The 15,650-nt window shown below is 38.1% G+C and overlaps 1 long non-coding RNA gene across 3 annotated transcripts in view; it reads right to left on the bottom strand.

The window, feature by feature from the left end:
* LOC121068182 overlaps window positions 1–15,650 on the bottom strand; it is a 35,776-nt gene that overhangs the window by 19,042 nt on the left and 1,084 nt on the right. Inside the window, exons 1-3 of one of the 3 annotated variants that reach the window (XR_005818681.1) lie at window positions 14,926–15,541; window positions 7,402–7,538; window positions 6,459–6,556 (exon numbers count right to left, since the gene is read on the bottom strand). The exons of 1 other annotated variant lie outside the window; for it this stretch is intronic. This is a non-coding gene — a long non-coding RNA (uncharacterized LOC121068182). Of the gene's footprint in view, window positions 1–6,458; window positions 6,557–7,401; window positions 7,539–8,756; window positions 9,076–14,925; window positions 15,542–15,650 lie in introns of those variants that run through there. One more of the 3 variants, XR_005818679.1, reaches the window with a different exon arrangement.

Below are 15,650 nucleotides of genomic sequence, written 5' to 3'. Positions count from 1 at the left end.
CAACACTTTCTATATTAAGGCCCTGAGGCCCTGGATCTCTTTATTTCCTTACATGGGGAGGGAAGCCTTAAGATATGTCTTAATTCAACAGTTCATCTTCTAAAGAAACACCTAGAAACAGTTCTGTTCTAAAGGAACACCTAGAAACTGAGGAGGACTATTCCCAACCTTATGAAGCCCATAAATCAAATGCCATATTTTAGACCATATTTTTACAAATGCCATATTTTTACAAATGCCAAATGCCATGTTTTTACAAAAACATTAAACTTCTAGTAGTTTACAGCAGAAAAGACAAATAGTTTCTTGTAATTTGGTTGATATAGTTACAGTCCACACACAATCTATCCAGACTTACACTGACTGGAAATAACATTTTAAAAAAATCACCTCCCACATCAACTGTATTTTCCCAACAATTTCTCCTGTAGACCTGATTTTAGCACACTGAGACTAAAAGCGCTGAGCAACCTGGGCTGAACTCAACTCCAGTGAAAATGTGTTTGTGCTAGTTCAAGAGCTTATGAACTTGCACAGTCTCACTAAGCCTTTTAGTTCATCCATTTACATGTCTGAGTTTCAAAGAATTTTAACTTTCAGAAACCTCACACTACAAACTCAGAGCTTAACCAAATGCACAAGCTGAATATCATGTTTATGTATTTATTTATGTATGCTTTATTGATTTATTTATTGGTCCTAGAATAGAAGCAGTATGAAATCCTTTTCCTACTACTGGATTTTGTTAATAATCATCTGCCTGAGCCAGGCTAACTGAAAGAATTGCTGAGGTTCACAGTCTATCCAATGAACCTTCCTCTGTTCATTTCAGCAAAAGCCAATAGCCATTTATTTCTTTTCTCTGCTTTCTCTCCCCAGCCTTGTTACAGTATGGTGAACTTAAAGTGTCTCCCTCTGCCCATGATCTGTGCATGCTCATGAAGTTTTTTAGTTCTCAAATTCCTAAAGAAAATTCTGATTTGGCATAGCCTCAAGTTCTTTTAAACACAAACACTATCTCCCTTGCTTTGGCACTCTCCTTGTTTTTTCTGTCCGCCTTTTCCCCTCCCTTCTTCCTTGCTATGTCTACCTTCATCTCTCCCTCACTCAATTCCTCAGTGAAGAAAGCTAACACTCAAAAAAAGTCATGTTTATATGGTAATTATCTTAGCTTAGAGCAATGCTACTGGGCAACATCATAAATAAAACACTTTTCTAGGGCATTGTTAGATAAACTCTACCTTACAATTTCCAAAATTTTCATGTGCTTCACTCTTTTGGAAAATTCTTTTCCTTCATGTCAACAATACCATCTGTTCTAATTTCGTAGGTTAGTAATAATGCTGCTGCTTAAGGCTTTGCCTCACTTTTGCATTGACTTTAGGAAAATTAGAACTTGAGCATGAGAGTTGTGATCTCCAGCATGTAGCAAGTACTTTGGAATGACCTAAATCTTTCTGCAGTAACTAGGTGCTCAGAAGAAACATCTGTATCAACATCAGGTACACCACCACAGACAGACTATGAGCTCCTGAATGATACTTCAGGCAGCACCACTCCAAAACGAGATAAGGCTGTGAAATATACTGCTGAATATAGCTCTGGGATCTTCAAGCCTCCAGATGTAAGGGAGATGAAAAAATAATGTAAATGGATTTTGCCAAGCTATTACACAAAGGTCATGACAGAAAGAGGCTGTTTTGCTCTTTCCCAGTCTTTCTTATGTGTATATGGCCATGCATAATAACCTCTCATTTAGTGAAAAAAAGAGAATGTTGTAGTCCTTACAGAAGAGAATCTCTGCCTGATAAAAATAACTGGTTGAAATTGCTGCTTTGCAGATCTCCACAGCAGTTTTGCCACTGAGCTCAACAGCATGGGTGTTTTCCTCTTTGGTTATGATAAATGAGGCCAGCAGAAAGTTCTCTGAAGGTAACAGTTGTTTATGGACAAAAAAGAACTTGCAGAACATATTTGGTCTTTTCACTAATTCTTCTGATCTGCATATTCATTTACTAAATTAAGCTGCGTTAAAAACAAATCTGCACTTATGCATATTAACGTTAGTTTTTAATAGAGAATTTCCATATATTAAATTAAAAACTTCTCTCTCTTGATTTTTGTTTTTGTTTTCATTTTTCCATAGGGATTACATCAAAAATTTATTATGGTTTCTTTACAGTTTTCAGCATTTCATTTATGTTTGTGTTCAGTGATTTTCATAGGAGCAACTGACAGATACATTCATAATGATTTATGTGGAAAGAGAAGCATAGTCATATTAAGCATATAATGAGGGCCCTGGAACATTAGTTTACATTTTTCTGGCAGTCACAGTGGCTTTGGCAGTGGATTTTAGATTACCTTAGCATTCACGTCTAAAACATATGTGATAACTAGCCTCAGCCTTCATCTTACTGTTGATCTTCTAAAACAGTGAACATAAGATAAAGATCAGTTTTGGTTCTCTTCTCAGCTCTCCGTAACATTTCATAAATAGGTCAGTTTTAGCATGTTTATATAAATTGATTCCCCTTCTGGGAATGCTGGGCTGTGATAAACAGTTCTTTCCAATTAGTTTGTTTTTATAAAAATAGTTGGGGATTACTATTACAGCTAAAAATATTTTAAATATAAGTATTTTCTAAGTCAAGAAAATGTTTTCTGTCTGTTACTTACAGATGAACTGCAAATGCACACTCCTGTTCCCTTCAAAATCAATATTGCAGTCTGTATGCATACAGACTTCTTCTTTTTGACATTGCATAGCAACATGAAGATCTAGACCTGCAACATGGTGCCCACTATCACAAGTCACTGTAACCATAAATGAAGAATGACTAAGGCCAATGAAACTCTCTTGGTTTGTAATCTCTGCACTTAACAAACATCTACATGATCAGACTCTGTTTTGTCATATTTGCTTTAGAAGTCATTCTGTTGGCTTGCAGATTTGTACCTTCCTTTAGATGCCAGTTGTCCTTTTAATTCCCATTAATAATTCATTTTATTTGATTTTGTTATCAGGCCCTTTCCTAGAAACAATTTGTTTTTAAGTCAGGTCAACCGGTGAATCAGTTGCCCTGTAAACTCCTTCAGCAATGAGTAGCATTGGATATATCAGAAAAAGATGTAAGAAATGGTAAGAAATCATTACCTGGGACACAGGGAACTTCTATTGTTTGACCATTACTACCCATCATGATGACCATATCTTTCTTCAGAATAGTTAACAGAATTGTGCTGATAAATTCTGTGCCTTGACACCCCCCTTTTTCATACCATTGCCCGCAGCTTTATGGGAGAGACTGAAGTTCTGAGTGGCCTAGCTCCCCTGCTCACTTTGTGGTAGGTTTGATCCAACAGCAGATGGAATTCCTGAGGCATGTCAATTTAATTTTAGGTTGTGCATGTAGTGCACATGTTGCCAATTACAGTGGTGTATGATGTCTTTCTAGGAAGGAGGTCTCTCTCACACTGGGTGAACATGCTAAGGATAAATTTTGCAAAAGTTATTAAATCTGGTCTCAGTCATGTCTTAACAGCCTGCATAAGGACAGGACCATATTTCAGTTATTTCTTACTGTCTAGAAATAAGAGATTCCTCTCCTGCTTCTCAGATACTCTCTTAGCAGTAATGTACTCAGACTCCTAGGGAATGGAATAAAATCTCTAGGTTTCGGATGGACTTCAGTGATGATGTTGTTATACAGCTCCATCCGAGCACAGAACTTTAGACTTCATTTGTTAGAGCCCTATGACCATAGTTCTGAGAAAATTAGGAAACCCCAAAACAGGCTCTCAAAAAAGTATTCAGATGGATAGATATATGGCATCAGCTACCTAGAGTAGGGAAAAATACAGAATAAGTAGATAAGGAGCATTAGTGTACAAGTTAATCAAAAAACACTGTTGAGTTCAGAACAGCTTCAGACAGCAAATTTGGGAAGAAGGAGAGGGCTAAGTTTTTCTAAACCAATTCTTCTAGCCATTAGGAGCAATGGAAAGAACCTCTGCTTAACAGAGCAAGGCACAGTCTTTTCCAAATAATCTGTTGTGTATTCTAACTGCTGGGCAATTTGGTCTTTCAGATAATTGCATACATTTCTTGTTCTATATTTTATGTTCTAAAAAGGCTTTCCCTGTTTTCCTCTATCCCAACAACTTTGGAAGTCTCCACTTCCCTGTACTTTATTGGCCTAGTCCCACAGCCTTGCCAGATCATTGGAGATGTGACTTCAAAACAAAACTGCCACCAGGCTTGCTTTTAGCATGAGGCTGAAAAGACAGTACAATTAACTTTCTGGGTAATATGTTCATGATACAACACCCATATATCCCAATTTAAAATAGTTTCCTACAGACATCACAAATGGTTGAAACAATTGCATACCTAACGCTGTCATTTCTTTATCAACATATGGGATAAGACATTTTTATGGTATAAAAATAAGTTTTAATTGCTCAGTTTTAACTGTATATTCATAAATTCCAGTGGGTCTCATAGTTAGAGAGCAGTCCCTCGCCCACTTGAACTGCTGGCACAGATATAGCTTCAGAAGCGTATTATCTAAAGATCTAATGTTTTATCACTCATGAGCAGTTCAAATGTTATGCTCAAACCATATATGATTCCCGCTGTCCTGGCCAATCCAAGACATTGAAGTTAGGCTCTTCGGAGTTCAAACCTATAGCCTGAACTTTGCAGTAGGAAAAAGCAATAAATTCATATATGCAAAATGTAACCCATAGTCCAGCCAGCTTACGCAGAAATAGTAGCTACAGAATACTAACAAAAAGCAGAAAGGATTTTCATTTAGATATAATGTGGGTAAACATATGAATATACATATATATAAATGTAAAAACTTATATTGAAAATTCCATCAACATTAATGTATGTTATCTCTTCTTTTCAAATTGCTTTTTGGAACAACAGCTTTGATGTGGACATTGACTCAAAAAACAAATTCTGAAACATCAGGCTTAACTATAAACCCTTCAGCATGATCATGAATTTTGCTTCTGAATACATGTCTATTTATTTGACTCTTTCAAGACACTCACTGGCCTGTGTCTGGAAATAAAGAAAAATAATATGACAACTGTCTTCTGATTTGCTGACATGAGATGAGCAACCAAGTACCATCTAGCAAGCATGTGAGTACCGTAAACTAAGCTTCACCCCTGCAGCAAACACTAACTCTAAAATCTACACTTTCTCCTGCCAAAAGACCCCTTTCCATAAATCCACAGTTTCACAAGAATAAGGGCAAGATACAAAATATGTTCAAGTCCAACTTGAACCTGACCCAGTTGGAATATGAGAAGAGAATAAACTGCCACCCACACACAGTTTGCAAGCAGGAAATAAGATCCAATTGTTTCATTTATGTATATTTATTTCTTTTTAAGTATCTGTATTGTCTATCACCAGAGAAAGGGTGTTTTGTGTGTTACTCTGGGGAAAATGGTGCAATTAATTTTGAATACAAATATACTTTTGCTTTTTTCATTAATTAATCTTTGGGCCATGATTTCCATGAATTTTGCAGCACGATGTATTCAGAAACACCAGATTTGAAAGATGCATATGTGAGTATTTGTGAAACCCAGAACTGCAAAAATATTCATTGGAAGTACTACTCACACATCTAATCAAGAAAAAGGAATAGTGCCAGGCAGACAGTCCAACCAGTGATAGCTTGAAAAGCAAATATTGGCTGTCCACAAACTATTTACATAGCAAAGATCATCTGGATAATATAAACATTTTAATACTCTCAAACAGCATATTTCTTAATTAATTTGAATAATTTTGTATTATGTTTTAAACAAACATTCTGAATATATTCTTTATTTTATCAACTTTTGCCAAACTTTGGCTACAGATTGCTGTATCTAAGTTACAGAAGTAAACATTGAGCCAAATAGTGTATGGCTGGATATGCTGTGAGCACATGAACATCAATAGTAAATGAAAACAGTGGACAACATAAATAAAAAGTTTTGATTCATTTTCTTATTCATCCTCAATCACAAGTGCTGTTGATTTTCGTGTGTATCTTCAAGACACCGTATCTAGAACACTGTCTTCAAGTGGGAAGATACATGACCATTAACACAGTGAGCTCTTTCCATGACACAGATATAAGAAACAAGAAAGGTTTGCAATTTGAGATATTATGATATGATCCATACGATAAAGTAGTCAGACAAGTCTGCAGTGCAATCAGCTCCCTATACTAGTTATTTTAAAGACAACTCGCATTTTGCAGCAAATTCCCCTCCAACAAACCATTCCTCACTTCACATCAGCAGAAAAGGGGGAAGGGTTTAATCATAAATTACTTCCTTCAACTAGTTTGTCAGTATTTTGAAGGACTAATCCTTCCCAGGAATTCCACATAGGTCACAAAAAAAGATACATGAATGCAGCCAAGGAAATATGCATATACCTCTTCACATGTGCATGTTCAGAAAGGAATTTCTGCCATCACCAATGCTGATTTCAAGGATGTCATGTATTCTCAACAGGACTTGGTAACTCTTGCTCCTGACAGCAGCAGTATAAAATAAAACAGAGGTTGATGCATACGATTTTGGAAAACGAAAGACCCACTTAGCATGTCTTAACCACTTTTCTGTATGCTAACATGTTAACTCATCAGACTACCTGACCTAAAGCAAGCCAGAAAAAGTGATATGGCCAATAACATAACTAGGTTCATTGTTAAGAGCCCCAAATTTTAATTAATTAATTAATTTAAAAAATTAAAGATTGCAATGAAACTCTAATTGATACTTTGCTTTTCCTTTTTGTTTAAAGAGAACCAATATTTCAGAAATCAATTAATTTAATAATTTATTAGAAGTCCAATTGGGTGTCATTTTGCCATAGCCACATTGTTATACAGCTGTTTTCTTCTTTAATTATTTTCCTTGTATCTAAAAAACACATGCTTTCCTTCCGAGCTTGCAGAGTTCTGATAATCACAGCAGACCTGTCTTGTGCTCCCATAAAGACTAACATGATAATGCACAATGTTATGATTATCACCACCTGGTAAGGACAAAGAGTAAGTAACAAGATTTAATGAGAAAAATTATTAATACTTTTTAATCAGGCACAGGTTATAAATTCAGGATATGTTGATTCGTAAGTCTTTTGTATGTATGTAGGAAGAAATGCTACAGTATTTTACATACTATTCAAATCTCCAAATGTAGTCAATAATTTCACTATAAATAAATTTAAACTATATTTCTACATATACTATCCTTCAATTATGTGATGCCTTTTTGTTTCTATAAACATGCAAATTGTTCATACAAGGGCATTTCAGTCTTTGAACTTTATGCAAACTGTTCACTTTCAATCTGTTACATAAAATGTGTTACCTGTGTTCCAATACGTCATTCTGCAATGAGTTTTTGGCTATAATTCAGGAAAGCAACCTTTTTAAGGACCAAAATTAAGGCATTTGCAGCTATTTTAATTCAAATGGTTTTGATTTTGTGGCTTTCTGCTTTCATACCTAGATAACATACAAAAAAAAAAAATAATAATAATGTCCAGGAGAGGGGAGAATCTCCCCTGAAGATCCCCACTCACCACAAACGAGAAGTAAAATATTACTTATATTAAGTACTATTATTTTTGTTGGTCCACTGAGATTTTCAGTTACCAGTTCAAACAAACAATGAATAAGCTTTCTTTCCTCAAAGCAACCTTCCTCAAAGCAAGAGACCATATGTGAAGAAAATAGTATCTGTGATCTGAATTCTGCAACTGTTTTTATTTTTAATGATCTTCTTGGAGAGTACAACATAATATATCAGTATTGTAATGACTATAAAACTTTCCACATTTCAATCTAATCTCTGAATTTTATATTGGCATGAAAACCAAATACAGAAACACAAAATGCAGTTGACATTACCTCTCTTACCCCTACTTGAAACTCAGGCTACTTGATCTTTTGTGATACTCCAGCTGTCTTTCTCTATAATTGTGTTTTCATTACAGCAGTTGCATTACATTGACTCATAAGGCTGAATGTCTGAATTAGGATTAGAGCCAAATATAGAGCTGCTGTGCCACAGCTCCCTCAGCAGAGCAGTGAATGATGCTAACTGTATACTTTAATATTAGTGAATCTATGGCATTCATTTATTCATAACAAGACTGTGCTATTGACCTAGTTTGCTCATTAAATTACTGGAAGTTGGAGAACCTAAAAAGAAAATCCTAGAGAGGTTTCATTTCTGTGCCTACTTGGTTGGATCAGTAACTCCTTTTATTTTCATTTCTTTTCTCCTGGCTCTATAACAGGATGAATTTGTTTTAGATTATTTTCCTATTAACTAAAATTTCCCAGAGGTTCCTGGTATTTGCATTCAGCTATTTCAGTAGCAGATATAACATTGTACTGAATACACCATCTACTGAAATGATGAAGTCGTAAGGAAATCAGACACATGTTCCTTACAGATGTTTGACCTAAGGCATACTGGAGTTGCCAAATCCACCTTTGGGTCACACTCTTCTCCATCTGGAGATCTACAAACATTGCGCCAAAGGAAAAGAGTGATTTATAAACTGGGTAGCCCTACTAAAGTTAACTAACAATCTTGAATTTAAATGCCAAAATCAGTGCTGTAAGTGCTAAGAACTTGCAGCCAACAAAGACTTCAGTTGGGACTTTCTGGCACTCCATCCCTGAAAGCTGGGACACTGTGAGTTTGGTGCTTACATGTTAAGTTTAAAAGTGTGGTTTTGGAGTCCTGACTTCTAAATCCATATTCACACCTCCAGGTTTAACCAGTCATCTTTTGATCTTTTGTCTTCCATATTCTCTTCATTGGCAGGAATAGGTCAGAGAAATATATGAGTGCTGCACAGACTTATAGCCAGTTTATCTGCTTGGCTGCTTCGTTATGGGATTGCATGCAAACAGGTATTCCTATCTGGGCTTTTTCTCTTGTTCATTGTTCAGTCTCTTCTGATGTGACTCATGACTCTCACAGGATTGCTACCAATAATGAGAGCTTTACCCTCATGATCAGCTCTATACATATTAATTTTACTTTATCAAGATCTCCATCCAAAGGAACCTATACACTGCATCCCAGGAGAAAAAAAAAAAAAAAAAAAGCATGTGTCATTCACCTGTGACTGAAAAGTCTGTCTCATTAAATTGGCAGACAACTCTATAATAGATGGTTCCCCTTTACAACCACACTCAGAAGCCACAAAATTCCTAATTAATTTAAGATTTCAGTAAAAAAGACAACATTCTTAAACTGTAATGTACCAGAGGAAAAATGCAGGAGACTTCAAAGGTCACAAGGGCTTTGAGCAAATGGTACCCAGCACCAAGTCCCCCCTGCTGACTGTTTTACAAAGGGTGTAAATCTTTGCAGAAAGTTAGTGTTGTTTTCATAATGTGATAATCAGGCTGATACCAATTCAGTGGAAAGGTTGGGTTCAGGGATATAAAATTCTCTATCTCATTTCTCCTTCCATTTTCCTCAACCGATGCAGTTTATTTTATTAAGTTTTATAATTTATATATTTTATTAGGTACATTGGAAAGTTAAGAAAGCTCTGAGCCACTGATTTAAACATTTCCTTTACAGTGCAGGAAAAAGGGAGTTTGATGAAAACACTGTCACTAGATGTTCTTCCATCCCCATTTCAAACACCCAGTTTTCCTTTTTGCAGCACTTTGAAATAGGCTTATTAATCCACCGAGGGAAATAAACAGCTGGAAGTAAACATTTCCCAACTGCTGGAGAAACACTAACTGTTTCCTAAGCCATATCCAAGTGGTCACCAAATAAATGCATAAGGGAAAACCAGTTCTTGGCCTGGATCTATGCCTGTGATAATGAAGAAATAACAGTAGAGGGTTAGCTGAGTCATTCTTCTTTAGGGATCATCAAGTATCCAAATTCTTAATTATTTATTGGTTGCTAAGACCAGCAGCCAACACTGTGCTCAGTGCTGTACATGACAGCCTTCACCACACAATCTAAATTTGACATACCAATGTTATGCAGCAACTCACTGAATGTTCAATAGACATCCAGAAATTCTCTTGGTGGGTGGCACAACCCAGAGCTGTTTGTAAAGTGTTGAAGAAGATATTTTCCAAGATAAGTGCATTTTAAAGAAAAATCCAAAAAGGATAGGCACAATAGGCACCACAAAAATTAACCAGCAGTTCCAAGGAAGGTAATGAAAGGCATTCTTGAAGGTCTATGAATACCACGTTGCACAACCGTTCTGCTACAGATTATGTTATTTTTCATATGCTTTTCAACAATGCTCACACAAAATAACACAAACAGCTGTGTAAAGAAACAGATAAGAACCTGTAAGCCCACAGCCAATATAGACTGAACATAAAAAAAAATTTGCTCTAAGGACAAATATGCATATATATATATTATTTTGAGTGCAATAAGGAATTTCTGTAATATTCAAATCAAACAAATATGAAATAAAAATAAAAGTGTGTCCAGTCCAATTAGCTGTCCATGAAATGAAACCCAGCTCCCCCCCCCCAAAAAAAAAAAAAAAGTCCATCCTTCAGGCCTCATGACATTTTGGTCAGCCACATTAAACAATGAATACATCCCAGTCAGATCAGCTGACTGTCAGACTGGACAAGTTACCAGCATAAGGCCACAGGTGATCTCTGTACACAGGTGAGACAACCAGCAGAGAAGAAAACCTGCAAGATAGAGCTGGCTGTGCCTTGACCTGAAACATTGAAGTGGCCTCAGCAGCCTGCGGAAGAAATGTGGGTGTATTATTTGTGAGGTCTGAGAATGAAATTAATAAGTGAGGGAAGTGTCTGGAAGAGACTTTTCCTGAGCAGAGAAAAAGTCCAATAGCCCTAGATAGTTAAGCATTGTTTACATCCTGGTTAGCTCTTTGAAATGTGGTACAGTCCTTCCTCTGGACTTGTGCCTGACCAGCCTTGTGGCTGTGGTGGGCAAGGAAGGACAGCAGGGTCATGAACACACTGACCACTATGTACTCACTCCCTAAGAGTAGCATTTAGCACACAGACCTCTCCTACCTAGGATAACTGTATCTAAGGTTTGCTTTTACCTATTTTAATGTTTACTTATTGGGAAGTCTTGTCTGTCCTCTGAAACTACACCTGAGACTTTTCTGTAGCCTGGTGCTGAACGCCTGGAGAATAAATAGATAAAGGAAAAAAACAAAAGAATTTATGAGACATATATAAATTGAAATGTCTTCACATATATTTGGAAGAAAGCCATGTTGTGTCTGGACAACTCTTGAATGGAAAAAAAAAAAAAGAGTTGTTACATAGATTAATTATTCACCCAAAACATCTGATTTGAGCAGCCCCAGTTCAAAGCCAAAAAGCCAGAAATGGAAAAGGTTTTGTTTTTCAGTAGCTATTCTGTCAGGAACTATAATGCTAGCATTTAAAATAATAAATAAATAAATAAAGTATATATTTGGTGCAGTATCACAGACTAGCAGACTATCACAGCCAAAAAATCCAGACAGGTCTTCTAAGCCATGAGCTTGACTGATAAAATGAAAGCATACTATCAATTAATATCTATCAGTTATATAATGCTTCTGTAATCAAGAAGCCTATGAATAAGTGTTTATGTGTATTTATATATACACCTTTCAAATTCTAATACAATTCTTCAGACTCTATCAAGCCTTTCAGAGTATCCCTGTATATACCAATTGAACTAATTTCTGTGCACTTTCCAGTATTAACCCTGATTTCAAAACCACTGCAGAATAAAGCATTAAAAAGTGGGGAATAATGAAAAAGAAAGAATGTACACAGATAAGTCCTCATGGAGATCATTTGAGTATGGATATGGAAAGATCTATCTGGGAAACAGGATACAATCTCTTAGTTTCATGACAGCAACCATGACTGAAATGCTTTAGTAACAGAAAATTTGTTTTCACGTGGATTTTGTAAAACAGAAAAAAAGATCTCCACAAAAGTTTGCCCTGGTGCAACTGCAAATTCTATTTTGTTCAGAAGAGGAAAATCTAATGCCTCCCAATACTCAACCTATGTTGTGAAAGCCTTGATATTTACAAACTATTTGCAGGTGCATGCAGAAAATCAAGGCTATCTTGTTGCTCATGTAGGAATAAATCAGTGACCAGTAATGCTGCCACCTTTGTCATGTTTCCAAGCTTTCCATTCACCTGCGGTCACCTCTCATCCAAAGATGCAATACCAATGAAAATACAATGCTAACAGAAACAGAATCAGACCTTGGTATGCATTAAGAGGTCTTAAACAGTGTGTCTTGTCCAAAAGATAATGGATTTATATTTTAAAAGTGCCCAAAGGTCACCTACAGAAGAACTGGTCTTACCTCACTGAGTCATCTAAGGCTAAGGCTTAGGCAGAGAAATCTTCCTCCAGAGGAAGATTACCCAATACTAAAACCATGGCTACAGAGACCCTCTCATCTGTCTTGGTGGAGGAAGGAACACCCCTTTTGGTGATTTACCATGGGCTCATCAGGTGTAACTGGCATTGGAATTACAGACCCAGAGAGCTGATACAGGGAGATGAGAGCTGTAAGTGGCAGAACTGTATGAGCATGATGTGGAATCTAGAATAACTATACCTAATTAAGAGCAAAGCCAAACAACTCCACCACAGCACCATGCTGAAGCCACTGTTCTGCTTGAAAGCCTCATGCCAATATTCCTGAAGAGTGCTGCCCTCTGTTGTGTAAAAATGTCTGCTAGGTACCCATGGCACAGCACTGCATGTACCAGCATGGGCAAACACAGAATTCCATTGAAAACTAACAATATTTTTTCAGTAGCTGAGGTTGATTGTATATACTGCTGGATGCTGAGTGTACTTCAGCTGATCCTTAAGTTTAAATAAGGTATGCCTGACTGTATTAAACAGGTCAATGGTTTAGCTTGTATCTCCCAGACTCAAAAGTGTTTCTTTCTACGACAAGGAAAGCTCCCTTCACTGCTGCAGGTCTCTGAGCAGTTAAATTTGTATGAGGCCGAACTCAGTCCTCACAAAACCCAATTGACTTCATTCAAAAACCTCCTATAAAGATGACTGATGTCATTGGAGTCCCACCAAGGATGAATTTGGCCCATGACATTCCTCCTGTTTAGTCATTGGATACGAATGTAGGGAAGAAATGCATTCTGGGCTGTAGGACTCCATTTCTCAACAAATCTGCCTGCTGAAAAGGAAATACATGTGAACATAAATTTGTCTTGCACGCTCTGTTACATCTCTCAGATCAGCCACTGCTTTCAGCTGTCCAGGTATAGGTTATATATGAATTGGAATAGCTCCTTTCACTACAGGAAGGTTGAGCAGGAGTTCATACAAGAGTGTACCAGGTCTCTCGGGAGCAAAAGCAGCAGCATTATCCCCATTTTACAGATGACAAAACTAAAACAGGGAGCTGATGTGATTTGCTTCAGCTCACAGGTGGTGACAGAGGTAGAAGAGGTATTGAAACTCAAGTACTTATGGCTCCTGGCCACTTAGGCCATGTATTCCTGTGATATACCTCCATAACTTCCCTCTCCTTTCCTCATCTCCCTTCTCCCCTGCCCCCAACCCCATCAGCATTATCTGTAGCCACACAACTAGGAAGTTGGGATTAATCCATCCCCAGAGAAACTGGGATTAATATACAACTCATGCGGAACCTTTAAAAAAAACATGATTTGCAGTCCCCTTTTCAGAGACGTATGTAATCCAAAGCTGAAAAGTAAGCATTTGCTGTTCCAGTACACATTCTGAGAGATGCTTATGCTCTGTTTCATGAATGTGCACTGTGAAGACCCCATTTGACACAATTCCTTCCTGCATCCAGAAGAAAACCAGGCTGAGAAGGCTGTGCAGAATCAGGCTGTTGCAGAGTAGTAACAGTTTATGGGCAGAAAAAGAATGACTGGAATGCAAAAGAAAAGAGAGAGAGAGAGACGTGCCAAGACATCTCTACAATTTCTCCTGTAACTGGAAATGGTTAAAAAAAAAAAAAGACAAAAGTTTCCCTCATAAATCTTGCAGGAATATACAACTCTAGAACTCTAGTCAGGTGCCCTGGTTTTTGCTCTTGTAAACCATTCAGTGATATTTTTATGATGAAAAAGCAAAATTTAAAGCAACTGTGAAAACAGAATCAGCTCTCAGTTGGCAGACTGAGGCCTATGCAAGTTTTATTCACTGCATGAATGTCAAATTAAAACACATGCAAAGAGAGAAAAGAAAAAAAAAAAAAGGAAAAAAAAAGAAAAAAAAGAAGAAAAGAAGAAGAAGAGGGAGATAATTAATCATTTAAATTATTTGTGACCCTGATTCAAAAGGCACTTTTCCCGTATAATTCCCCTCATTTATTTTGGGGTTAGTACGACTTATCTCTTTTGACTGTCGTGATTTCATCTGTTCTTTGCTTTCCTTGGAATTACTGCACTGATACTGACTAGCAAAATTCAAAACACTGGAAGGAATAGGCGAACTATTCACCAGTGAAGCTGAGAGCATGACCACAGAGATAGCCTTTGTTTGCACAAGGAAGAAAAAAGCCTTCTGGGAAGAGGAAATGCTCACACATATACATTTAATATAAATGACATTAAGAGGCTGTGTGCATCCTGTGCTCGGTATGCCCATGTAATTTTAATACATCTGTACATCTGATTATGTCCATTCTTTTTTATTTATTTATTTTTATTGCACATAAAAATGCATGTCCAGGGAAAATCTTGGCAAGCAGATAAGCAGGCTTCAGCCATACAAATGAAACGCTTCTCATGCCCAGCTGGGAGGAGTGGTTTATCCACCTTCACGACCCCGCAGTTATAATGGTTCCCATGAACCGATGACTGATGCGGTTTCTTACCTGTCTCCACGGGTGTTTCGTTATCCCGGTGTTAAGGAGGTGGTGGAGCGACCGTGGGAAAGCCTCAGTGTAGTGACCCTCCCTGCGTTCCTTCCTCCCTCACTTTGGAGCCGACTCGGAGAGCTGCCTCGTAGTCACGACCCCTGAAAAACTATTGGCTCCAAACGGCAGAGCCCTTCATTTTCCCACTCTGCCACTGGACCCTGCGTGCATGCGGGTTCCTTTACTCCATGCCGTAAACGACGCGAGATTACAAAGCGGCCGTAGAAGTTCATCGGAGACTTTCTCCGTGAATCTCCCTTTAGAAGAAGAGAGTGGAGAAAGGGGGAAGCGGGGGAGCGAACCACCCAGACCTTAGGCTGGCAGTTAACACCGTGCCAGCGCCCGGGGCTGCGTGTCCCTTCTCGGAGAGGCGCGGAGTGCGGTGCCTCTGACCCAGCAGCGCCGTACGCCGGCGGCAGCCGGGCTCGGTCCGGCGCGCTGCGTGGTGCGAGCGGACTTCCCCACGCAAAGCTGTGCAGACAGAGACCTGCACGGCGGTGAGGCGGCCGCTCACGCTGGACTTCAGCAAAGCGATGCAGATAAACCTAAGGAGGGCTTCAGAGGCAGAGCAAATCTTCCCTCCCCCCCTTCCCCACTCCCGCCCCCACCCCCAAGAGACGCTGTCGATAAAACGCAGACCGATCCGGATCGACAACGGCCGGCCCGCGCAGCAAAGGGTCCTG

This window comes from Cygnus olor, chromosome 3, assembly GCF_009769625.2.
Source record: "Cygnus olor isolate bCygOlo1 chromosome 3, bCygOlo1.pri.v2, whole genome shotgun sequence".
Taxonomy (NCBI): domain Eukaryota; kingdom Metazoa; phylum Chordata; class Aves; order Anseriformes; family Anatidae; genus Cygnus; species Cygnus olor.
The sequence above is the reverse complement of the archived record's forward strand: the minus strand, read 5'-3'. Positions and strand labels throughout refer to the sequence as shown.